This window comes from Colobus angolensis, unplaced genomic scaffold (assembly GCF_000951035.1).
Source record: "Colobus angolensis palliatus isolate OR3802 unplaced genomic scaffold, Cang.pa_1.0 Scaffold240, whole genome shotgun sequence".
In the NCBI taxonomy this organism is placed as follows: domain Eukaryota; kingdom Metazoa; phylum Chordata; class Mammalia; order Primates; family Cercopithecidae; genus Colobus; species Colobus angolensis.
In genome coordinates this window covers 2,348,809-2,359,564 of record NW_012115600.1, presented here as the reverse complement: position 1 = coordinate 2,359,564, position 10,756 = coordinate 2,348,809, and the positions used below count along the sequence as shown (strand labels likewise).

The 10,756-nt window shown below is 41.0% G+C and overlaps 1 protein-coding gene across 3 annotated transcripts in view; it reads left to right on the top strand.

Moving 5' to 3' along the window:
• The first annotated feature begins 221 nt into the window (after positions 1-221).
• Positions 222-10,756, top strand: part of STPG1 (sperm-tail PG-rich repeat containing 1) — a 57,430-nt gene continuing 46,895 nt past the window's right edge. For all 3 annotated transcript variants that reach the window (XM_011945597.1, XM_011945596.1, XM_011945598.1), the window contains exon 1: positions 222-317. The gene's annotated coding sequence lies outside the window, so the exon portion shown is untranslated. The remainder of the gene's footprint in view (positions 318-10,756) is intronic.

Sequence of the window (10,756 nt, the reverse complement as noted above, 5' to 3'; positions counted from 1 at the left end):
GTGAGCAAAATTCTAAGGCTTTTGGTTTATCACAAGATTTTTGAGGCATGGCCTAGATAAATCTCTTATTAGTTCCCCACCCCGCCACAGGTCCGGATGTAATTAACCTAAACCCTAAAATTCGGCCGGCGTCTCTGCGGACTTTGAAACGCCTCTAATGATTGGTCAATAACTTTTCACGTTAAAGAAACAGAGGATGCCATTGGCTAGAGTTACCTCCGGGACGGCGGGAGGTGGACTTGCGGATGTTAAGCCTGTGGTTGCCATAGCGACCGGGAGGTTGGGCTGGCCAGATTCAGCCGCCGGGACCGGACCAGGTAGGAGGCAGTTTCGGCGGGGGGACAGTTTCTTGAGGTCGTGGGGAAGAGGATACGGCGCACCATGTCCTCCGCGTGGGACGCCCACGGAGATCCCCCGGCCTCCGGGTTTTTGCGTAATTCCAGGGCCGAGCTAGGTGGAGCCCCGAGGGCGGGAAGAAGCCACCATGGTAGTTGCCCCTGCGTCGGGGCGTGTCCTCGGTGGTTCCACCCGAAAAGTGGTGACAGCTGGGGCTTGCCTGCTCCACCGACCTCCTGCGAGAGGCGTGGGCGTCCGACCCTTCTGGCTCAGCCTCCGCGAGTGCGCAAAAGTTGGGAGGCTTCAGTGCCTGGCAGTGGGTGGACGCCAAAGACAGGTCTGCCAAAGGTGGACCTATGAGTAGAGATCAGGTCTTTGGCGTCCACCCACTGCCAGGCACTGAAGCCTCCCAACTTTTGCGCACTCGCGGAGGCTGAGCCAGAAGGGTCGGACGCCCACGCCTCTCGCAGGAGGTCGGTGGAGCAGGCAAGCCCCAGCTGTCACCACTTTTCGGGTGGAACCACCGAGGACACGCCCCGACGCAGGGGCAACTACCATGGTGGCTTCTTCCCGCCCTCGGGGCTCCACCTAGCTCGGCCCTGGAATTACGCAAAAACCCCCAGCTCAGGGGGTGTCCCCCAGCAAACGACTTCCCTGCTCTGGGCCCTGGAATTCCGCAAGCACCCCAGCTTAGGGGGTCTCCCCCAGCAAACGACTTCCCTGCTCTGGGCCTCGATTTACCCATGTGTAAAATAAAAGGGTGAGATTGGAACCTGGTGGTTACTAGCGCGCCGCTAAATTTCCTTCCAGCTCCCTGACACACTTTCTCAGCCAACGAAGACTATCGAATGGGTTATTTACCTGAGAGTGCTTTGAAAAAGTGTAAACTGCTTTCAAGATGCTTATAACTGAGTAGATAAAAATCCCTACGGTTGAAACTACTCAGGACATCCAAAAAAATTCCATCTAAAGTATACATAGTTTAGTACCTGTTTGTATACCCTGTACAGTAACATGTATAATGTAAACTATGTGATAATACTTAGCATATATAACTGTTTTAAAAACATAAAAGATGATAAAATGAAACTGTGCCTATAGTTGTGACCATGTGAGCTGTCCTTATGGAATCTAACACCTGCAGGAAAGATATTATGAGCACATCTATACACACAATTGCCAAAAAGGGTCTACTTCTAGTATTCATTCATTCATTCCACAAATATTTATGGAGAAAATACTATTTTTAAAAAGTCCCATTACTATTATTATTATTTTTGTACAGACAGGGCCTCACTATGTTGCACAGGCTAGTCTTGAACTCCTGTCTCAAGCCATCCTTCCCCCTCAGCCTCTCAAAGTGCTGGGATTACAGGTGTGAGCCACCATGCCCAGCCAATGGAGCAAATACTATATGCCAGGAAATAGACTGAAGATTCAGAGATGAACTTTCTTTTGGAGAAGATCATAAATAAAGTAATAAACATACAATATAATGTTGGGTAGTGAAAAGTGCTTTGAAAAAGCAGAGTAAGGGGCCTAGAGAGAGATTGGTTAGTGCTTCTTAAGAGAGGGTGATCAGGGAAGTCATCCCTAAGAAGGTTTGAACAGAGTCTCGTGAATTTGGTGACAGGACCGCAGGATGATGCCCCGGTACGGTGAAGAAAGGAGCTCCCCGTGCAACATGGAGGTATATGGCAAAAGCCAAGGAAGTCCCATGTGGAGAAGAAGATTAGTCTTTAGGTGGTGAGGCATGACAACTGCCTTCAAATTCTTACAGACTAGTCATACAGAAGAGTGGCTTTCAAATAGTTTGACTGTGACTCATGGTAAATGCATTTTATATTGTGATCCAGTGCGCACACACGCATATGACAAACTAAAACTTCACAAAAGACTACAGACTCTGACTTGCATTTTGAAAATCACCAATGTGGAAGAGAAATGAGACTTATTTTGAGTTGATTCCAAGGGTGGGAATCAGGACGGGTAGAAAACAAAACCAGAGAATCAGCTTTGATTCAGGAAGGAACTTTGTAGCAATTAGAACTGCCCAACAGTGAACTTCCCCCAGGAGTTTTTAAACTGTGTTCTGATGAAACCTAGCATTCTGTGAATATTCAAGAGAGTCAAATATTTGCCCCCCACCCAGCCATCCCTTATTTGCTTCATATTTTGAAAACTGTATCTAATATTCTAACTTCAGAAACCCAACCAGGTCAGGCACTGTGGCTCACTGTAATCCCAGTGCTTTGGGAAGCTGAGGTGAGAAGATCACTCGAGGCTAGGATTTCGAGACCAGCCTGGGCAGCATAGTGAGAAATTGTCTCTACGAAAAATTTTAAAACTAGCCAGGTGTGGTGGCAGGTGTCTGTAGTCTTCCAGCTACTCTGGAGGCTGCGGTGGGAGGATCACTTGAGCCCAGGAGTTTGAGGTTGCAGTAAGCTATGATTGCACCACTGCACTCTAGCAACTGGATGACACAGCAAGATCCTATTTCTAAAAATAATAACAACAAACCAATCATACCCACTTGGGTACTAAATGTCAAAATTTAGCAAGTTAATATTTAGTGTGTGTTGCCTGAGAGATTATTAGAGGTTAAGGAGTGAGTAGAAATCAGACTTCCTGAGTTCAAAGCCTGATTCCACCTTTCTTCTAATGTGGCCTTGGGCAAGTCACTTAATCCCCCACCAAACTTCAGTTTTCTCATCTGTGAAAAATGGGGATTATACCTCACTGGATTGTTGTAAAAATTGCACGAGGTATTCCATAGAAGACATGTAGGACTGTACAAGCTCAATAAATGATAGCTATTATTTTAAATTGTTAATTTGATATCCCTGTGCATATATTAAAACCCTACATTAATACAAGCCTGCTGCAGGACAGGCAGTATTAACCACTTCACATGGATCAGCCTGAGAGGAAGGTACTGTTATCACTCCCAGTTTATGGAGGAGGAAATGGGCTCAGAAGGTTAAGTGACTCATCCAGAATCAGAGCTAAGTGGCAGAGCATAATCTTGAACTCAGGACTGGATACTCTGGATTGCTGCACTGGCCCCCACCTAGGAATTGCTTAAACATATGTTGTTGATTCAGAAGGTGGTATATCTTCACTGCTCTTTCTTAGATTCTAGGCCCATGCCATCCTGTCATGAACAGTTGTACAAGCGAGTGGACCAGTGAGGCACATTTGGGCAGTGCTCTGCTCACATCTGGCCTACACCTGCTCTCATCCTGCCTTCACAGGTATGCAGTGAGAAGACTGGAATAGTGTAGTCTTTTGGTGGTAGGATTGGGGATTGTTTTTTATTTGTCTGTTTGTTTTGAGATGGAGTCTCACTCTGTTGCCCAAGCTGGAGTGCGGTGGTGCGGTCTTGGCTCACTGCGACCTTCACCTCCTGGGTTCAAGCGATTCTCCTGCCTCAGCCTCCTGAGTAGCTGGGACTACAGGCGCACGCCACCACGTCTGGCTAATTTTTGTATTTTTGGTAGACACGGGGTTTCACCGTGTTAGCCAGGATGGTCTCGATCTCCTGACCTCATGATCCACCCGCCTCGACCTCCCAAAGTGCTGGCATTACAGGTGTGAGCTACCGCGCCCAGCCGTGCATTGGGGATTGTTTAAAATTTTTTTGTAACTTATCATATTTTCTTAAATGTTGACAGTGTACATACATTATTGTTACAGTAGTCCTCCTTTATTCAAGGGGTATATGTTCCAAGACTACCAGTAGATGCCAGTGAAACAATGGATAATACCCAAACTGATTACTGTCAATCAGACTATTTCCGTTCATATCTTCCACTCATAAATTTAATGCTCTTTCCATCTTGAGTAAGCACTTATCATGCTCTGTGGCTACTTACAGTCTGAGGTGAAGCACCAAAACTAGCACCAATTTTTTTCCCCTTTGAAATTTCATGGATAAAAGTTTTGTTCTTACTGTAGATCTTAGCAGCCTCAGAATACAGTTTTTTCTTGCCTTATTAAGTCAAGAACTTTCACCTTTTCACTTAAAGGAGGCACTTCACAGCTTCTCTTTGACATGTCCAAAGTGCTGGTGTCAGTACTCTTGTGCTTTGGGGCCATTATTAAGTAAAGTAAGAGTTACTTGAACACAAGCACTGAGACAACGTGTCAGTGGATCTGACAATCGTGATGGCTACTAAGTGACTAATGGTGGAGTAGCAAATACAGCTTGAATGTGCTGGACAAGGATGATTCACATCCCAGGTGGGGTGGAGTCAGATGATAGGAGATTTCATCACATGCCTCAGAATGGTGCATAATTTAAAGCTGATGAATTTATTTCTGGAATTTTCCATCTAGTATTTTCAAACCACAATTGACCATGGGTAACTGAAACTGGAAAATGAAGCTACAGACAAGGTGGACTACTGTATAACAGGAAGCTTACTATTTTTCTAGTCACTCATAATTCAGGAACACTAATGCATTTTTTAATAACAGCTTTATTAAAGGTAGGGCAGTAGATGGTTCTTACTAAAATGGTATAGCATTGAGGAGTGGTAAATGAATAGTGGCTGCTTTGGTTATTTTTTGAGACAGGGTCTCACTTTGTCACCCAGGCTGAAGAGCAGTGGCACGAACATAGCTCACTGCAGCCTTGACCTCTTGGGCTCAAGTGATCCTCCTGCCCCAGCCCCTAAGGTAGCTGGGACTACAGGCGCATGCCACCATGCCTGGTTAATTTTTATATTTTTTGTGGAGACGGAGTTTCACCATGTTGCCCAGGCTGGTCATGAGCTCAAGCTATCCCCCAACCTCAGCCTACCAAAGTGCTGGGATTACAGGAGTGACCCACTGCACCCAGCCCTAGGGGCTGCTTTTATAGACACTAAAAGACCTTGTTAAGCTGGATTGGTGATTGTACTTTGATCATTATTGATTTGTTTCTGTTGTTTTGAATCTCTTAATTTCTTGAAGAATGTTGTCAATAATTCTATTAAATATCAAATTTTTGGTATAGATTGTCCACCAAAAAAAGTTGAGAATTGCTGCTGTGAGGATTACAGAATAAAGTAAGGAAAAATACTGTGGGGAAAAGGACTAGTAGAGCATCAAATCATTTATTCAATCCTTTACTCATTAGTATATATAAATGGTATAAGTTCCTTAGGAAAAAAATGGGCAAAATGAAACCCAAGTCTGCTAATGAAAAATAATTGCTATGGAAATTACATTGTGCCTTTGCTATTAACAACTAAAAAGTAGTTAAATATGTTAAACAACTCACAATGGACAACAGGCAGTTATAATAATCCCTGAAGGAAGAAAAACAAGGTGAGTCCTACAATTGCCCCCATTTAGTACTGGGGTCAGTTTTTAGGTGATATTGTAGGAAATCCAAATGAATTCTAGATTTCTGAGTTGAGAAGATAAAAATAAGAATTCAGAGAGGCCAAAGAGGCTAGAATTTATAGGGAGAACCCTAAAGGAAGGAGCTGCACCAAAAATGTTCAGAAACCTGAAAGAGAGGTCTCCTTACGGTTTTGGCTGAGCAGTAATCTGCACATGCATGAGAAGAAACTAAGACTGGGGAAATACCCACCAAAAGACCATAGGCTGAACAATTTCTGGGGCTTAAACAGATCTGGGAATGTTTCATGTTACCATAAACCAGAATGGAGAGACATGGTATTAGATAGGAATTGGGTAGAGTTCACAGAAAGGTTATGCCTTAGTAGTGGGGATAAATTATTCCCAGAGTAAAAGCTGCTCTGGACTTGCCATAACACAGTTTGAAAGCTTGAAAGGGTCAGATGGATCTACAAGTTACTGAAAAGTGTTCCACATCCTTTACAGGAATATATAAAAACCCAGCACTCAGCAATGTAAAATTCAAAATATCCAATATCTAATACAAAATTACCAGACATGAAAAGATACAGGAAATTATGACTCATATCGGAGAGGAAAATCAACCATAGGAACAGACTTAAAAATGACAGATTATATAATTAGTATAAAGAAACCTTAAAGCAGCTATTATGAATCTTACAAATATGCCCAAGGATGTAAAGGAAACTGAACACGCTGAGGCTAGAAATGGAAGACATAGAAAGAGAGCCCAAATGTAACCTCTAGAAAGAAAAAATACAATATTTGAAATAAGAATACAATAGATGGGATTTGCAGCTGAGTAGAGACTTCAGAAGATCAGTGAACTTGGCTGGGCATGGTGGCTCATGCTTGTAATCCCAGCACTTTGGGAGGCTGAGGCAGGTAGATCACAAGCTCAGGAGTTCAAGACCAACCTGGCCAAGATGGTGAAACCCTGTCTCTGCTAAAAATACAAAAATTAGCCAGGCATGGTGGCAGGCACTTGTACCCAGATACTCGGGAGGCTGACACAGAGAATTGCTTGAAGCTGGGAGGCAGAGGTTGCAGTGAGCCAAGGCTGCACCACTGCAATCCAGCCTGGGTGACAGAGCGAGACTCCACTAAAAAAAAAAAAAAAATCAGTGAACTTGAAGACATGACAATATAGACTACCCAAATGAAGGGCAGAGAGAAAAGAGACTAAAAAATAATAAACAGAATATCAATAATCTTTGAGAAAATATATCTAATATAACTGTAGCCCCAGGAAAGAAGGGAGCAGAGGTAGAAAAAATATTTGAAAAAATAATGACTGAATATTTTCCAAATTTGATGAAAACTCTAGCCAGCAGATTAAAAAAGTTCATTAAAACCAAACCCAAACATTAAAGACATAAAGAAAATTATGCCAAGGTACCATGAAAATAAAACTGCTGAGAGGCACATAGAGTTGTCAAATTAATAGAACTAGAAAATACAATAGTGGTTGCAAGGGGTTGCAGGGAAAAAGGAATGGGGAAATACTGAGGAAACACCATATTGTAGAAAATACTGGGGAAGTACCATATTAGTTAATGGGTATAGCGTTTCAGTCTTTCAAAATGAAAAGATTTACAGAGATGGATAGTGGGGATGGTTGCACAACATTATGAATTTGAATTCCACTGAGCTGTACACTTAGAAATGCTTGAGATGGCAAATTTTTATGTTATGTGTGTTTTACCAAAATAAAAAATTGGGAAAAATCAAATTGCTGAATGAAAGTAATACACAGAAAAGCTTAAAATTTGATGGATAAAAAAAGAATTATTACTTACAGAGGAATCAAAATAAGAATTACAGTGGACTTCTCATCAGAAACTATGCATGTCAGAAGACAATGGAATAATATAAAAGTTCTTGGAAGAGGTAGGAAGACAAAAAAAAAAAAAACTATGAACCCATAATTCTATACCCAGTGAGAATAACTTTCAAAAATAAAAGAAAAATAAAGACCATTTCAGACAGACACAAACCTAGAGAATGCATTATCAGAAGACCTGCACTACATGAAAAGTTAAAAGAATTTCTGTAGATAGAAGGACTATGACACAAGAAAGAATCTTGAATTTACACAAAGAATTGAAAAGCACTGGAGGCTGGGTACGGTGGCTTACGCCTGTAATCCCAGCACTTTGGGAGGCCGAGGCGGGTGCATCACAAGGTCAGGAGATTGAGACCATCCTGGCTAACAGGGTGAAACCCCATCTCTACTAAAAATACAAAAAAGCTGGGCGTGGTGGCGGGGGCCTGTAGTCCCAGCTACTTGGGAGGCTGAGGCAGGAGAATGGCATGAACCCGGGAGGTGGAGCTTGCAGTGAGCCGAGATCGCGCCACTGCACTCCAGCCTGGGCGACACAGCGAGGCTCCGTATCAAAAAAAAAAAAAAGAAAAGCACTGGAAATTATACAGTTAAAATACATTTTTTTCTTATTTTAATTTCTTTAAGAAATAATTGAGTGTTTAAAAACAATATGAAATTAATAATATATGTAGAAGTAAAATGTATACAAAAGTAACAGAAAAGATGGAAGGTAGGAAATGGAAGTGTATTGCAAAGTTCTTACATTATATGTGAAGTAGCATACTATTATTTGACTGTGATAAATTAAAGATGTATACTGTAAACCTTAAATCAATCACTATACATAATTATAGTTAATAAGTCAGAAATGAAGATAAAATGGGATCATAAGAAATATGCACTTAATCTCAAAGGATCCAAGAAGAAAGAAATAAGGGCCTGTATAACAAGTAGGAAATCGATAGGTTTAAGCCCAACCTTATCAAGTGCTACATTAAATGTAAAAGTTCTAAACACTCCAATCAAAAGGCAGAGTTTGATTAGATTAAAAACCAGGACCTGCCGGGCGCGGTGGCTCAAGCCTGTAATCCCAGCACTTTGGAAGGCCGAGACGGGTGGATTACGAGGTCAGGAGATCGAGACCATCCTAGCTAACCCGGTGAAACCCCGTCTCTACTAAAAAATACAAAAAACTAGCCGGGCGAGGTGGCGGGCGCCTGTAGTCCTAGCTACTCGGGAGGCTGAGGCGGGAGAATGGCGTAAACCCGGGAGGCGGAGCTTGCAGTGAACTGAGATCCGGCCACTGCACTCCACTCTGTCACTCTGGGTGACAGAGCAAAAAAAAAAAAAAAAAAAAAAAAAAACAAAAAAAAACCCAGGACCTAAGATATATTGTCTTTAAAAAACCATCTTTAAATATAAAGACACATTCCTTCCAGCAGAAGTGTGAAGAAAACTCAATAATTAAATATAAAGACACAGCAGGTTAAAAGTAAAAGGACAGAAAAAATATAGTGTGCTAATAGTAATCAAAAGAAAGCTGGAATGGCCGTGTTAATATCAGAAAAATAGACTTTAGAACAAGGAATATTACCAGGGATAAAGCAGGGTATTTCATAATGATAAAGGGGTCAATTCACCAAAAAGATAAAAATTATAAATATTCATGCACCTGGTAATAATGCTTCAAAATACACAACAACAATCAACAAAGCTTAAAAGAGAAATAAATTCACAATAATATAATATGGGAATTTCAACACTTCTCTCTTAGTATTGATAGAATGAATAAATTGGAAATCAGTAAGGATGTAAAAGACTTGAACAAACTATCAGCCAGTTCTACCTAACTGACATTTATAAAAACCCCCATTCAACAACAAAAGGAAAATTCAAATCAACAACAAAAAGATAACTAGAGAATCCCCCTTACTACTTGGAAATTAAACATCAGACTTCTAAATAAGCCATGTATAAAAAAGAAATTACAGTGAAAAAAAGATATTTTAAATGGAAAGAAAAATGAAAACACAACATGTTAAAATATATGAGATGCCACTAAAACGGTGTTTACAGGAACATTTAAGATATTAAATACATGTATTAAGAAAGAAGGCGGCACTGGGTGTGGTGGCTCATGTCACCTGTAATCCCAGCAATTTGAGAGGCCATGGTGGGCAGTTCACTTGAGGTCAGGAGTTCGAGACCAGCCTGGCAAACATGGTGAAACCCTATCTCTACTAAAAATACAAAAAATTAGCTGGATGTGGTGGTGAAAGCCTGTAATCCCAGCTACTGGGGAGGCTGAGGCAGGAGAATCACTTGAACCTGGGAGTTGGAGGTTGCAGTGAGCCGAGATTGTGCCATTGTACCCCAGCCTGGGCAACAAGAGTAAAACTCCGTCTCAAAAAAAAAAAAAAATAATAATAATAATAATAATAATAAAGGATCTAAATTCAATTATTGAAGCTTCCACCTAAAAAGCTAGAAAGAGAAGAACAAATGAAACCCAATGTAAGCAGGAAGAAAGAAAAGATAATCATAGAGGTCAATGAAATAGAAAATTTAGAAAAACAGTAGAGAAATATCAATAAAACCACATGCTGTTTTCTTTTAAAAAAATCAATACATTGGTAAACTTCTAGCCAGACTTGACAAAAATATGTAAAACACAAATTACCAATATCAGGAATGAAGTAGGGACATGACTACAGAATCTGCAGATATTGAAAGGATGATAAATAACTTTATGCCAGTAAGTTTCATGACAGATGAAATGGAAAAATTTTCTTGAAATATACAAATTACCAAAGCTCAGTTAAGAAGAAATAGATAATCTGAAGAGTTAACTATTAAGTTAATGAACTTTGTCATTAAAAATCTTCCCACAAAGAAAACTCCAGGCCAAGACGGCTTCACTTGTAAATTTAAGGAAGAACTAACACCAATTTTATACAAACTGTGCCAGAAATTAAAAGAGAAAAAAAACACCTTCCAACTCATTTCATGAAGCAAGCATTACCCTGATGCCCAAATCAAAGACATTTTTAAAATGAAAAAGAAAGCTACAGATTAATAGCCCTCGTGAACACAGATGTGAAGGGGTGGCCTGCCCTTCCACACCTGTGGGCGTTTCTCGTTAGGTGGAAGACTTGAGAAAAGAAATGAGACACAGAGACAAAGTATAGAGAAAGAAAAAGTGGGCCCAGGGGACCGGCGCTCAGC